Genomic DNA, 14,162 nt, shown 5'->3' on the forward strand with positions numbered 1-14,162 from the left:
GCTGAAGACGGGGGGAGGGAGAGGGGGGAAGAAGGTGGGAAAGGGGTGGCAGCGCACCGGCCTCAGTCGGGTTGAAGAGTCGAAGATAAGAAAGATCTCGTGCGGATAGTTCGCGTGAGTGTGGATGCTTCGCCGTTAGACGTTCCGAATGGGCCCCCGGCGGGGCGCACGGTGAGAAAGGCTGGCTGGGAAAAGGGCGAAAAATCCGGGGATTTTTCTCTACCCGACGCACCCCTTTCTACTCCCCCCCCGATAGTTCCCGGAATTTGCGAGTAGCTGTCGAGCCAGCAAACGTCAAGTGTACCGACGAGGTCGGAGTCGCTGTCTAAGCGTTTTAGAGCCGACGTCTCTCTTCGGATAGGCACGGAATGTAGCGTCTCCGCCTCTTTTGTTGCCGTTGAATTTTCCGGAGTGCAGGATTCGTGCATTTTACATGCAAAGCGGATGAAGGATAGATAATCGAGAGAGAATTGGGATTATTCGATCGGATCTGGATTTCTGAACGCGTCAAGCTGTTAATTTATAGATTCTGTGGTTTATTCGGGAGGAATTTTATTGCGATAAATCGTACAAGCTTATATTAATGCTTCGGCACAATAAATGGATATATGATTAATGCGAAATGATAATGAATGATAAAAAATTATGTTTTGCATCTAATAGCATTTATGACCTGTTTTTGATAACAATTTTGTCGCACGTAAATAATAAAACTTTTTGCATCCCAAAAGTTTAAATTTTACATTTCAGATTTGCAACAAAATTGTTTCAAAATATGGAATGTTTAGTATTATTAAACTTTTAATAAATTGTAGTAAAATACTAAGCCATCAAGACTTTCTGTAATATTAAATGCTGCAGTAATTAAGCTTGAGATTAACTTCTCGCAAAGAGAAAATCGAATGTAAATTGCTCTAGCATTAAAATCCCGCTGCTCGTACAGAACTTCCGACAAACTCGAAATGAGACTCCAGGGAGATTGATTTACCACGGCGTATCTATTTATACTATGGTAATACGAGATTATATCAATAAGCGACTTGTTTCGACCTATTTTTACGCCGGCCTGTTCTACAATGACGTTGATACGCGCAAACACGAAGAAAGAAACCATACGATACACCGAAATCGTGAAATATGTTTCGCCTCCCGTAGCTAACGCAAATAAGCGATTCCGCCGTCTGTTAGCTTAAACATGACGGAAAAAAAGAGCGACATTCGGGTCGTTCGGTCGATTCCGTCGGGCCTGTTGCTCCCCGAGCGGTCTGAAAATTTCAGCGTTGCTCTAGATTAAATTCGCGGTACACGACCGCGCGCAAAAAAACCGGTCGATCCCGATACCTTAAAGCCTCCTTCTCGAATCCTGAAACTTTAAAACGCGAACCGCGGTGGGGTAATGCAACCAGACGGGGGTAATGGGTTAAACGCGGCCGAGTGGTCTCTCATTTCTCTCTCTCTCTCTCTCTCTCTCTCTCTCTCTCTCTCTCTCCCAGCAGCTGCGGCCCTTTATCGGCCACCACCTCGATCGATAGCGCGCGAATATACAATAACGCAAAAAGCGGCGAGCGTGATCAGAGCGGATGAGCCTCGCGCGGCATGAAATTACACGCGTCGCGATGATCCCCAGGACGAGGTGAGATAATATGCGCCCGCGAATTGCGCGCGAGGGTGCGCGAGCCAGAAGGGAACAACCGAGCCGGCGGCAGCAGTGACTTGCGAGCTTGCGAGCGGTACGTACGACGCTGCCCACGTACGGCGTTCCATGTGTCGTGAAAGAGCTTGTGCCAACGGCGGCAATCTCGCGGGCACGGTTTTTCGGACGAACGAAATCGGCTTCTCGTGAGTAAGTCTCGGGGACAGTTTTTGCCAGCCAGCTTCGAGGACGTTGATCCAGCTTCTTTCATCGTCGTCGTCTGACGGATTAAAACGCGCGAAGGAGACCGAGTTCGAAGAGATCGGGCTTAGGAAGTGCCGCGGGACACGAAGTACTGTGCGAGACGAGTCGCGGCCGCCTCCGTCGAGTGAACGGTATTGTTCTTCTCGAGGTGTACGACGGGATTGCGCGCTACGAACGCGACGGAGACGCGCCGCTGGGGTATCGTGGAATATACACAGCTGCTACATAAACACTAAATCGGTAAGCTGTGCCGTTCATTAATGCCTTGTAATCCATAGATTTCGAATGGAATGAGGAACGCGAAGATCTCCAATATTCCCTTTATCTTTCTTTTATTTACGTTGCTTGTATTACGTTTTCTCTTACGTTGCTTTGGTGATTTAATAATCTGCTCTATCAAATTGTTTGCTAAGCAGCTTTGCAGCAAGATTTTAAGGCGATTTAATTTGGAAAGAGCTAAAATTTCGAGGCGTCAAAAATGATCTGAATGATTATTCGAGATGATAGCAACGCGATATTTCGTAAAATAAGACTTTTCAGTATCGAAAATTACGTCGATCGAAGATACGTGAGAATAGTGAAAATTGTAGGGCGTTTAGATTTCTCGTGAAAAGAGAATCATTAATTTTATGGTGCATGCGACGGCATATCACACAACTTGTTAGCATTTTAAATTCTGTTTTAATGCTACAAAAAGTGAATATATTAATCGACTGGATTATTAAAAAACATTTGGGAGGAAAAGAAATTTAATTAAGGAGGAATATATTTTAAAATGGTGAAAAAAATCCATAGGCAAGTCGACTGGCGTGACTTCCGGGATACTGGTTTCAAACGAAACACGCGGATTTGCGTGCTCGGTTTGGGTATAATGCTCTGGAAGAGTATATTAGCGAATACATTGAATTACATCTTGAGTACTTGCGTCACGAAAAGTCGAGTCATTGTTCGCGTCTTGTACGCTGCTGTGCCGCCATGATGAGACACCCTGTATATACATTCAATTAGAATTAAGAGCTTTACAACAGCTGCTCCGGCAAATTGAACGACCGGCGGATTAAGACTTCACGCCGTTAATCCATACTCGTTATTTTACGATGATCAATGTGGTTGTAATGAAGTAATAATCGTATTTTATCAGGTGAAAATTCCGTCTGCACGATTTAGGGAATATTTATATTGGAATGTTATATATAAATTTTGCCGTTGAAAATAAGGGGCCCAATATTGGTACAAATAAACACATTTTTTTATTAAACGGAAATAAATTAATAATTAAATTGCTCGTTATTCATTTATTATTTATAACTGAAAATAATTTGTTACTTTCTGTGCGCGAATGTAAGTTAACATTATTCGGGTAAAAATATAAAATTGAAATACCAGAGAGAGTTAGTCGGGACGCAATAAAGTTTCCTTGCGAAAAACCTCGAAATAGAATCCTACGGCTGTAGAAAAAAACCAGGCCATTTACTTAATGAAAATCTAACGTTGGGTAAATCATTTTATTTAAATAGCCCATGCATTTTTTAAATATAATTATATTATATCTAATCGTACGACACATTCTAATTTTTTTATACCGTTCGCAAAGATACTCGATCATGAAATCAACGAATGTGTACTCTTTTCTGCTAGTCCTCAGTTTGAATGACGCAACTGGCGTTCTCAATCCTTGTAGAGCCGTTTTTGTAGCGATAGCGCATTTCGCGACTTGACGTCTGAACGTTTTAACACTCATCTCGTTGCGCATTAACAACGTTTCCCATCGTTCAATCTTCCATCGTTTTATTCAACCGCGACGAAGCCATGAGACTTCATGTCTGCATAATTCATGGTCGATCTCATGACGGTAACCTCTCGTCCATCATCTTCGGCTCGTCGGCCGTTTTCATGTTCATCACAGCACACTTGCGGCGCAAAGCGTACTCGAGATAACGTCGTTTGAGGCAATCATTTTTCCGTTCTTTCCGGTGCAGGAAGAGATCAGGGAAATCGAGTCTGCATGAGTTTACTTTACTTTGACGTTGGCTCGCGCGTGATTTTTTCCCCCTTAATATCTCATTTGCGTTACGTCAGCTAAAAAATTAATAAGAACCAGATAATTTTGAAAAAGAAAATTTACAAAATATTATATCTCAAATACGATAAATTATCACGATTGAAGCGCGAATCATTACAAAATGAAGTGGTTGGGACACATTATTGTGATTTTCTACTCATTCGTCCGCGTGGATATTAAAACTTTTTCTTTTAACGTGAATCCACCATGGTATACATAGTTTGCAAATTTAATAGAAGTAGCTGCTAGAACTGTTTCGCGAAGTGTACGATACCGCGCTAAAGAGGGATAAATGCGCGTTTATCGATTTTTCAGACTTTTTAAATGCGGAGAAGCTGCGTTAGAGTCCAGACGTATACGCTGAAAGTAGCACAAGGTCATGCAACAATAAATCCAGGCGTAGTTTATCTTTTATCTAAGTCCTTTCACGTATTCATCATTCTATCGGTTGATCAGAGCTGCGAGTTTCGGGGCTACTTGTTTTGATCTCTGTGAGACTTCATTAAACATTACTCGACTCTAACAACAGCCGCTGAACGAATAATTAAAGAGTGAAAACATTAATTTTGTAACAATTGCAAATATTTCGTCGCAATCTTTTTTTCTTGCTCGCAACTCGCGAATCGATCGCGAGTCACGTCTCTGCGATACTATAATGTGTTTAATTAGTGACAAATTCGAGTGCGCAACGTGCCCGAGTGCTCATAACTCGAATCTAGGTGCGTGGCTCTAACACATAGCCGCAAGTGGTGTACAAGATGAAATCTTCATGCAGGCGATAACTACACACAGTGAACAATGCGCCCATTTTCGTCCAACTGACGCGCTGGATCGAAGGCAATTTGAATAATTTCCTTCGTACTTCTCAACGGTAACTTCTTAAAAAGACTTTCGATAGAGTTCTATAAATCGTCCCAGCGGTAGTTACGGTTAAGTACTCGATCGGTACTCAATTCCCCTTTGTACTCACTTAAACGATTTTTATTGCACTTTGTCGCGCGAGACAACTTTTGACTTTTGCGTCAATGCGAAAAATGCAAAGAATTTTTCACACTCAGCTCGCTTATTTGATGATTGATATAAAACGGGACGGATACTTTTATTTTCTCTTGCGAAAGGAAGATTTTGCTATTCGAGCGCATCACGTTTTCGAATTTTTGTCGTAATACTTGAAAATTCGCTTTTGCGTTCCACCACATTCAACATATCGATGTAATTGCGTGATAGAAAAATTGCGAGTCAGGATATTCTCGATGACCGCGTCGCCGGTCTAATAACGGAATGAAGGTAGAATCTAGCGCAACCTTGGCTGGCCAATTCGACTTCCATCGTATCTAGATGGATCTTGGCTCGTATCGAACTATGGCAGTCACCCTTGACATTCTAGCGTTAGTCGCTTCTATCTGGATCGGTATCGCTTATTGGTTGTATCATAAGTCAACGATTTTGAATAATTTATCATATCGAGTGCGAAGAGAAGCGTGAATAGTTATGAAGCACATGGCGCCAGTTATGCAAATACGATGCGTAATTTCGAACGGTGAAATTTCATATTTGAACGCGCGATAAGCACACGGAGTAATGGACGCATATTTTTAGCGTAATGTATTTATCCAGTATTCTACAATTTTATATAACGAAAAATCAAACGTATCATATCATAACAATGCATCTTTCGGTTTAAAAGGTTTGTGAAATATAATATAATATTAATTCAATATTATATATTATTAAAATGCAGAAAATATTTGAAACAAATATTAATAAAGCTTACATATAATTTATAATTTAATATATTTTTGCAACTTTAATAATAAATAACCGTAGTAAAACAGAGTCTTCTAAAAAGATCGGCTGCTATTTTCTGTTATTCTTTGATTTACGATTAGATTGTCATCTGATCGATAGCGGTGTAAAAAAAAAAACAATTTTTACTCTCGTCTTTCGAGGTGAGTCAGTTCGAAAGATCGATACCAGAGCATCGAGCACGACAGTAGGATTTAGTGCGGCCTTGGGCTACTGATCCTTCATTGTACATAGATCTTTCCTTTCGATTTACTTAGCCGCACGTGCGATCGGTTCCCTGCATTCAAGTCGCTTAATCGCGTTTATCTAATGGTCTCAACATGTGCCGCAACACGTAACCTTTGTGTTACGATCGGATAATGACGGTTGATTAATCATAATAATACTCATCTCAGACGATACCCGTCATAATCCCTCCGCATATTTGTATACGTGAGACGGCGCGTGCATCGCGTATCTTGAGGCACAACAGCGAGAAGATCATTAATTCTGAGATTAATCGGTCGTCAATGGTGAAACGTTTCCATTTCCAGCAAACGTTTGATGTTCGTATAATCTCCGGCAATAAACGTCGGCAGACACAAACGTTACGCGAAAGAAACTTTAGGTGATGACAATTTTATCGCTGCCAATAACGTGGCGATTATTCTAGTGCCGCTGACTATAATGTGTAGATGGATGGCCGCTGATGTGAATTGTCATTGACTATTTACGACTCGCGCGGCGCTCCGATGAAAGCGCTCGGCTATAGCTTCGCACTCCGACCGGAATAAAAACTATTATTTAACGATGTATCAAATCAAGGAAAGAAGGAACGCGGAAACTAGAAGAAAAATCGCATCTGTCGAAAACAACAATTTGTCACGCGTTTGCACGCTAGGGGCCGTTGTTTGTAAGAACATACACGGTCGCAATACAAACCGAATACAATTCTCAGCGGAAGATTCACGAGCGAAACGATTAATAGTCGTAAAGGATCAGACATCGCAGATAAAATGTGTGTCGGGCTCTCTCCCCGGGGGCAGTAATCCCGCTACGCCGCCTCTCAAGAATACCCTTTACGGCGAGGTGTAAAGCGCAGTATATACGAAATATATAAAACCCTAAGTAGATAGTTAAACGGCGTAATGGCCGCAAACGCGCTCGGCCGTAAACAGTAAACGCGTAACGTTTCCTTCGTTGAAGCTGTCCGATAATCGCCAGTTTCATGATCCTTCGCGAGGTCGTTACATTTGAGAAGTTAGATAAACCGATGGAGGAGAATGGCGCGTTCGAGGGTGCAAGATTTAATGCGGCAGATGTGATTGAGTTGAAATTATTCGCCGACTCGGAAGAGTCGGGAATGAATTCAACGAATGTCTCCGTCGAGGCGGGGCGACAATGCGGGTGCGGCAAGATCAGGCTTCCAGATGACTCGTAATCGCGACAAGACGAGAATTTCAAGCGTCTTTCGTCATGTTTCCATTTTGCAATTTCAATATTCAAAATTTTTCGAAATTTAATTTGTATTATTGTACTTTTTAGATTGAGAAAAATTTAATTAAATTAAATTAAATCAATTTAATATTTTGTTTGAAATTCAGTAATTTTCGTAGTGACATTTTTGGTTGCAGTCTTTTTACTGCAAAATTATAAATTATAGAATGTAAATTTTGCACTCTCATGCGGGTTTTGGTTTGACTTGTTTTCGAAATTGCGTAAAACAGATCGTATGACATGTGAATACGTATAGATCATCGCGGCACAGTTTCCAGTACCTCTCGTGTTCCAAATCACCATCTTCGATGTTTCGATGGAGCACGTATCATTAACAACATGTATTGAATACTGAATATATTCCCTGTTGTGCAATGTTGCTGTAATTAACGGGCGCGTGCGTTGACTTTGATTGCAACATTTCTCATTCAACTTGATTGATTGCACGACAATATAGCGCAGTATATATACTTCAGTAAAGTGTTGTCGCAGAATGTTGGACTTTGCAAGATGAACAATTGATGTGGGTTTAGTTTAGAAAGTTAGAAATACCGCAGACCGAACCAGCAATCAATCGAGAATACAACTATATTTCTTTTATCGAGAAATATTTAAAAATATCTGAAAATAAAAGTTTGAAAACATATTTAAACTAGTAGAAAATCCATATTTTTTCTCAATTCTGCAATTATATCGTAAAGCAGCATATCAATCAGCGAAATTATGCATTGTTAATATTGTGTTCTTTTAATTACCCGATAAAATCATGTATAAACAAATTTCTAATGTTACTTAATTAACTTTATACTTGCCTGAACTTGTTCAAACAATACTTGTCTGGGAAAATAATTTAATAAGCGAAGTATATTGAATTAAGTTTAATTAAGTTTCGAGAAAGTTTGCCGATGGAAATTATGTGTTGTATTTCTTTTTCATCCGGGATTGCTGCAAGCAAAATCCATCCTTCGAGAAAGAATTGTAATTCCGTGACATGGCCGAGATCCAATGGCTGTGTTTGCGCTTCGGGCGATAATGGCCGCGATTTGTGTGTATTTGTCTTCCTGGAAAGCGCACGCGTGTCTGGAAAATCTTTTCATAATGCGAGGAAATAATGCACCCGCCAAAATTAGCCGCGATAGAGTCGTTCGAGTCGCGGTGCGGCGAAAATAAACGGGGTTATAAACGGGAATGCGGCATTCATCCACACACGCGGCGGTTCGTACAATAAAATTTCACCGCCGATGTGTCGATCTAACAATAAGTGCTGATCCTTGACGTCTGCCGTTTCTTGACATTTGTTGGTGACGGGTTATTTCTCGGCGCCGTAAAACATCATGTCTCTCCGGAGGGAGGAATCCAATTTTCTGTCCGAATAATAGTCTACATTTGAATACACATGTTCATCTCTCTCTCTCTCTCTTTGTCTCTCCCCAAAGTTTATTTTTCTTCTCTGTATGTCTCAAATAAAATCCTTTTTATGCCCCGAAGAACAGGTGACCTATTATAATGGAATAAATCTGCTGACGTAGTCGTTATTCTCTTCCATTGACGTAAAGTTTTATTATTTATATTTCAATCGCCTCAAAAGTGTCCACCAAGTAGAAACGATCAAAAGAAACCAAGATGTTTAAATAATTCAATGATTGCTCTAAATACAAAAAAAATATTAGTTAAAAAATGATATTTTTTTATAAAATGTGATTGTACGGAAATATAAGCAATAAATTTATTTCAATTTCGAAATAAAAGTTGCAAAGTGATTGTATCATCTCTGTTCTTTCTTGGCTAGAATTCAATTTCTTTCCACGCTTCTTGATTTCTTTAAAGATGTGCGCACTCATAGTAGACAAATCTAAATATTTATCTCGATGAGTTTTCCAACTTAAATATGAAGATAGATCTCTTCATTTATTGCTACAGGAAGTTCGAAAACTTACGATTGAACATACTTCACTACTTAGCATTTTATTAATACATAAATTAACTCAAAAGTAATCTTTAAGAAACATAGAAATATACTCTGAATTGACGTCAACACACAAATCCTTTTAACAACGGTGTCGCTTGTTAGACGAAAGTTGCGGTTTCCTTTCGAAATGCTCCGAAATTACGCGACAAAGCTTTGTCCGTTTTGGACAATTTGAAAGCTCTGTCGCGGATTGAAGCGGATATATTCCGCTTTCAAGAGAATAGATACGTAGAATTACAAGTATTCGCCATACGTGATTCAAATCTTCCCGTCGACCATTTCAATTATCGATCAGCAGATACACAACGATTTGTTAACGCAAATACTCGTGCAGCCGAGCAACGGCAATGCGGGCGTAATTGAAAATGGCACTGGTGCAACGCGATTCGGCACGTTCGTGAATTCACGTTTTATTTATCCGCGATCGATAGATAAAATTCTAAAAAGAGCCGTGAGATTTGCCAAAAGCCAGTATTCTAAGAGCACTCTCGAAGACGCTGAAGCGAGCAAAAGCGTAGAAAAGAGAAAGAGATGAAGAGGGATTAAATCCATATATTCAATAGAGGACTGAAGATGGGCATAGATACGTGCTCACGTCAAAGAGCATATTGAAAGAAATACGCGATGGAAAAACCCATATGGCTGCCCGGCTGCCGTTTAAAACCCATGAACAAACTATGCGAGTTTTTAATAATGCGATAAATACACTTAGAGACGCACACTATAAATAAATTTTTAACATTTCAAAATTTTGGATAGTGATTCAATATATTCATGATTGATTATTATGAATTTTTATTGTTCAACTTTGTAGGATCTAAAGTTGTTTAATTAATTAATCATATTTCGCAAATTTAATAAAACAAAATTAATTGAATTGTCTGTTTAGCATTTAACGCATTTTTAATACATTTCCTTTAAATTCTGTCGTAGATTTTTAGGAATTTTTAGGAATAAATCTTAGAATATCTATACTTATTCTTTATATTCCCCATGCGTCCGTATTCTAAATATGATATAAACATATCATATACACGAAGGCGGGAAATTTATGCAATGTATGCAGTTTACTATGCGAAAGTATATTCGCGTAAACTAATCTTCGTGATTGATAGCGACTCGGTGAAATACCTGTATAGTATTACACTGGATACAAAGGATAAGTTCAGTGAATTTCCTCAGAGACCCAGTTTCGCCTGATTCTCCTCGTCTTTGAGAGCCGCCTCGTTATTCCCTCTCATTCTGAAAAACGGTTCACAAACTTGATGGAACTACCGCGCCAACGCCGTAAAATACATTGGAGGAGTCTTTTTAACGACGGAGGAACGATTGAATGACCCCGCGGGACGTAAAAATAAGTCGGCAACAATGCTGAAATGAAATCACGGCCTACTTTATTTATGTCTATATAAAGAAAGTGGTTCAAGATATTATTCTTATAATTGTACAGATCTCTCTGGGACATAATAGAGTAGGAGATATTATTTCGCATTCTTTATTCTGCATAATTCGAAATAGTAAACATCGATGTTCTAAATCATTATTATTTTCAAATGTATTCTAATTGCGGTACAAAAGAGAGCAAATCCTTATGCACTTCTCGAGATCTAGCAGTGAAATTGATCAGCATAAAGGATATCTGTATATAGCAGCGCGCGGGTTTCATAGAAAATCAGATTTGATCTCCTCAACGTTGCGGATTTTCGAAGTGAAAATGCTTCCGACGTCGTGGCTTCTCAACAGCTAAGAAGTTTCCTGGATTCTATCTCGCCACGTGCGGATCCATTTCAATCCTAGAGATCGCGAATTCGCAGGGGAAGTATTCCTCTCGAGTCGATAATTCTTCGTTCTCGCACTGAGTCGCCAACGACGTACTTCATTACCCGTGCAAATTCATCCCATGGGACTCGCGCCGATAATCAAGTCTTCCGTCGAAATCAGTTAATTATGCCAGGCGGGTTCCGTCCATTTCATTATTTGATTCGTGTATCGCGTGCTTCTAAACAGGTAGAGCACACGTAATCAACATCATATTCGCACACGAATGATTCGATCGATTCGGCGCAGTACGTACGTAAATACGGCATAGAATGCTGAGAACAATCGTCGTGCTGTCATTGTTATTCGGGGGATCGTGGCCTTCGATTGCACGGGAATAGCGATCATTAGCAAATATGAAGATCGAAATCAACACCTCGGATTGAATTAAAAATACTGGAGTTCCATTGGGAAATTAGTTTAGGTGAAACACGTTATACATTTTAGACAAAGTTTATTCTACGGCAACCTTTTGTTGGCTCCACTCGAATGCGCGTATTTGTTTCCCCCCGTATTTGTTTTGCAATCCACCGGTGCCGAATGGTACGCGACATGTTTTATGTATTTTCGCGCGAGCAGCGCACCGAGTCAATCGCGTAGCGCCGGAGTATCTTGGGTACTGCATCGGAATACCGTTTTATCGTATGCAAATCATTGAATCCCCGACCTTAGAGCCGAGCGAAAGTGTGGGGGATGTATGCAAACACCGGTGAACTTAGTATCGTGGTCGTGTTGACACGTTCATCAGGCGACCGGAGTCGGGGCGATCGATCGGATTGCTGAAAGGATTTCACGGTTCGGTTAAAACGGAGATACTTAGTACTCGATTTTGCAAATGTCGGAACAGTCCGCAGCGATCAATTCTCGCACTAAATTTAAGGCTGGTCGCGAAAGGTCATTCTGTCTCTGTGTAAAGGACTTAAAAAATTCTGGAAAAAAATCTCTAACACGCGATTTAATATTTTATAAACCTAAATTTAAATTTCTATCGAATGTACATATATTCAATTATTCTACGATGCTTTTGATCGTCGTGTCATTGTACAGCGAGGCAAGCTATGAAATGAAAGGCCAAAAAGTTTTCCACCATCGCAAATGCGAGCAATTGAAAACTTCTCCGCCGACAAGAAAGTCGTATTTTCGTATTCTCTGACGTAGTACGCTCTGACTGTTTGCTATAATTCTTTCGAGGACAAAAATCACCGGAAGTTTCAAAGGTCGAATTAAAGCGCAAGTGAAAACGATAATGCCGATCATCCATTGCGTCGCGAGTAAAATGGCTATTTTGGATTAAAAAAAAAAAAAGACATAAAATTCACATTGCAATATGGAAAACTCATGTTATAAAAAATGAAAAGACTACAAAATTGTCCATCCATTATTCATAATATATCTATTTGTCATCGAACAGAAATTTGACATCCGGTCCGACAATCTAAAATTGATCGAGTGAATAACATAAATCGAAAGTGTGTATATACGAATCTTTGCTTTTTGGAATTCTATTTTATCCGCATGAGTTGCGCATTGGTGATTTTGCACGTACGCCAGTGAAACCGACATCGAAACGAACGCCATGTCGAAAGTTTATTTATGCCCGATGGAAGCATCGCTCCGCTTATGTTCCTGACTGAGAAATTAGTTATGCAGATTAATCCAGTGGCAGTGTATTCCGAAACTTCCTATGATTGCACACATGTCTGTATGGAGTTCTCCCGTCGGGTGTTACGCTGCTGCATGTATCGGCCACTGTCTTGCATTTAAAAAAGTTCATCTGAACTTTCCACTTTGTAGAGATACTCGTTTAACATCCTTTTACCCGCAAACTCGCGCATGCTTCGAGGCGAGAAAGTGTTCCTCGTAAACTTGCATTTGTGCAAGTTTCGTCGATTTTTACGATCTTACATGGCTATAACGTTCACTAGTACGCTTCCTTTACTCTCTTTTCCGCAAAACTCGAAAGAACAAGAAATAAAATTCTAGTTGTATAGCGTTGGTAGCCGCCGCGTTAAATTGAAAAGTAACGCGAATTACTTCGAAACTCGTTACAATATGTATCTCCTTGAAAAGTAATATGACAGCAATAATTGTGTTCTTTTACTTTAGTTTTCCGCTATACTTACGGGATTTTGCGCCGCAAACGCGGAAAGTGAATCCTAAAGTGGCGATTTCTATTTCGTAAGTAGATAACGCTTTTAACAGGGACGGGACTCACTTTACCACTCCTTGAAGACGCAACTTTGTTCTGATATAGAAGCAGAGTGCGGTCGCCCATTTCATATAAGCTATACATAATAGATTGTACGGAATACTACTCGCCCTCGTATATAGTATTATATAAACAGTTGGGCCTCTTTGTGCTTTACATAATTCAACGCTACCGTATCACATATTCTACAAAGGTAAATTCGCGAGTGCAGAGCGCGATATCATGCAAATAACGTTATTTGACGAAGGGAAAATTATGTAAGTAGTAAACAGCAGATTTGTATTTCAAATTTCTGAGGATTGCATTTTTTAACATTTTGTAATTAGTCGCGTTAAGAGCAATTTCGTTTTCCAACGTAAAATAAAATACTAGTAAGTTGCGTGTATTTTACAATAATACAACGTCAGGTTATTAGAGCTTATAAAATAATATACATTCGCGAAGAACATCAAGTCGCAAATTTTACATTTATCAAGGCACAAAGCTCGCCGCTCCTTTTTAATTAAGCACTTTTCTTTTATTTCACGCAAGTCGGACGTTACGCTATTAATTAAAGCAGCTTGCGCAATACATAACAAGGTGTCATGTATATCACAGGTCTATATATTAATTAAAGTTCAGTAACATTATATTAGAGCGTTATGTGTGCTTACGCGCTCTGTTTGTTCATAACATTATACCTCTGTGAAGTTGGCACCTTATTTTCGAAAAAATTAATTTTTTAACCTCACAGAGATTAACGTCGCGCTTTAATACTCGCCGGGAAATAATGCGACATAAACAAGTCTAATAATTCAGTGTTTCCGCTACGCGGTAATCGATAGTGCATGAAGTAGCGAAACGTTCGATATTATGAAGGCAGACAGCGAAATACATCCGAAATCAAAAACCGAGAGCATTTTTATAAGATGTGCCAACAATAGCA

General features: G+C 39.7%; 2 protein-coding genes across 14 annotated transcripts in view; both read left to right on the forward strand.

The window, feature by feature from the left end:
- The window catches only part of Nca (neurocalcin homolog), a 134,803-nt gene that overhangs the window by 65,655 nt on the left and 54,986 nt on the right, over positions 1-14,162 (forward strand). The gene's annotated exons all lie outside the window — the stretch shown is intronic.
- Positions 1-14,162, forward strand: part of LOC105677508 (neuronal calcium sensor 2) — a 109,710-nt gene that overhangs the window by 64,959 nt on the left and 30,589 nt on the right. For 2 of the 11 annotated variants that reach the window (XM_067350508.1, XM_012376176.2), the window contains exons 2-3: positions 1,628-1,730; positions 1,861-2,137. The exons of 4 other annotated variants lie outside the window; for them this stretch is intronic. The gene's annotated coding sequence lies outside the window, so the exon portion shown is untranslated. Of the gene's footprint in view, positions 1-33; positions 2,138-14,162 lie in introns of those variants that run through there. 5 more of the 11 variants (XM_067350505.1, XM_012376173.2, XM_067350507.1 and 2 more) reach the window with 4 other exon arrangements.

This window comes from Linepithema humile, chromosome 2 (assembly GCF_040581485.1).
Source record: "Linepithema humile isolate Giens D197 chromosome 2, Lhum_UNIL_v1.0, whole genome shotgun sequence".
Lineage (NCBI taxonomy): Eukaryota > Metazoa > Arthropoda > Insecta > Hymenoptera > Formicidae > Linepithema > Linepithema humile.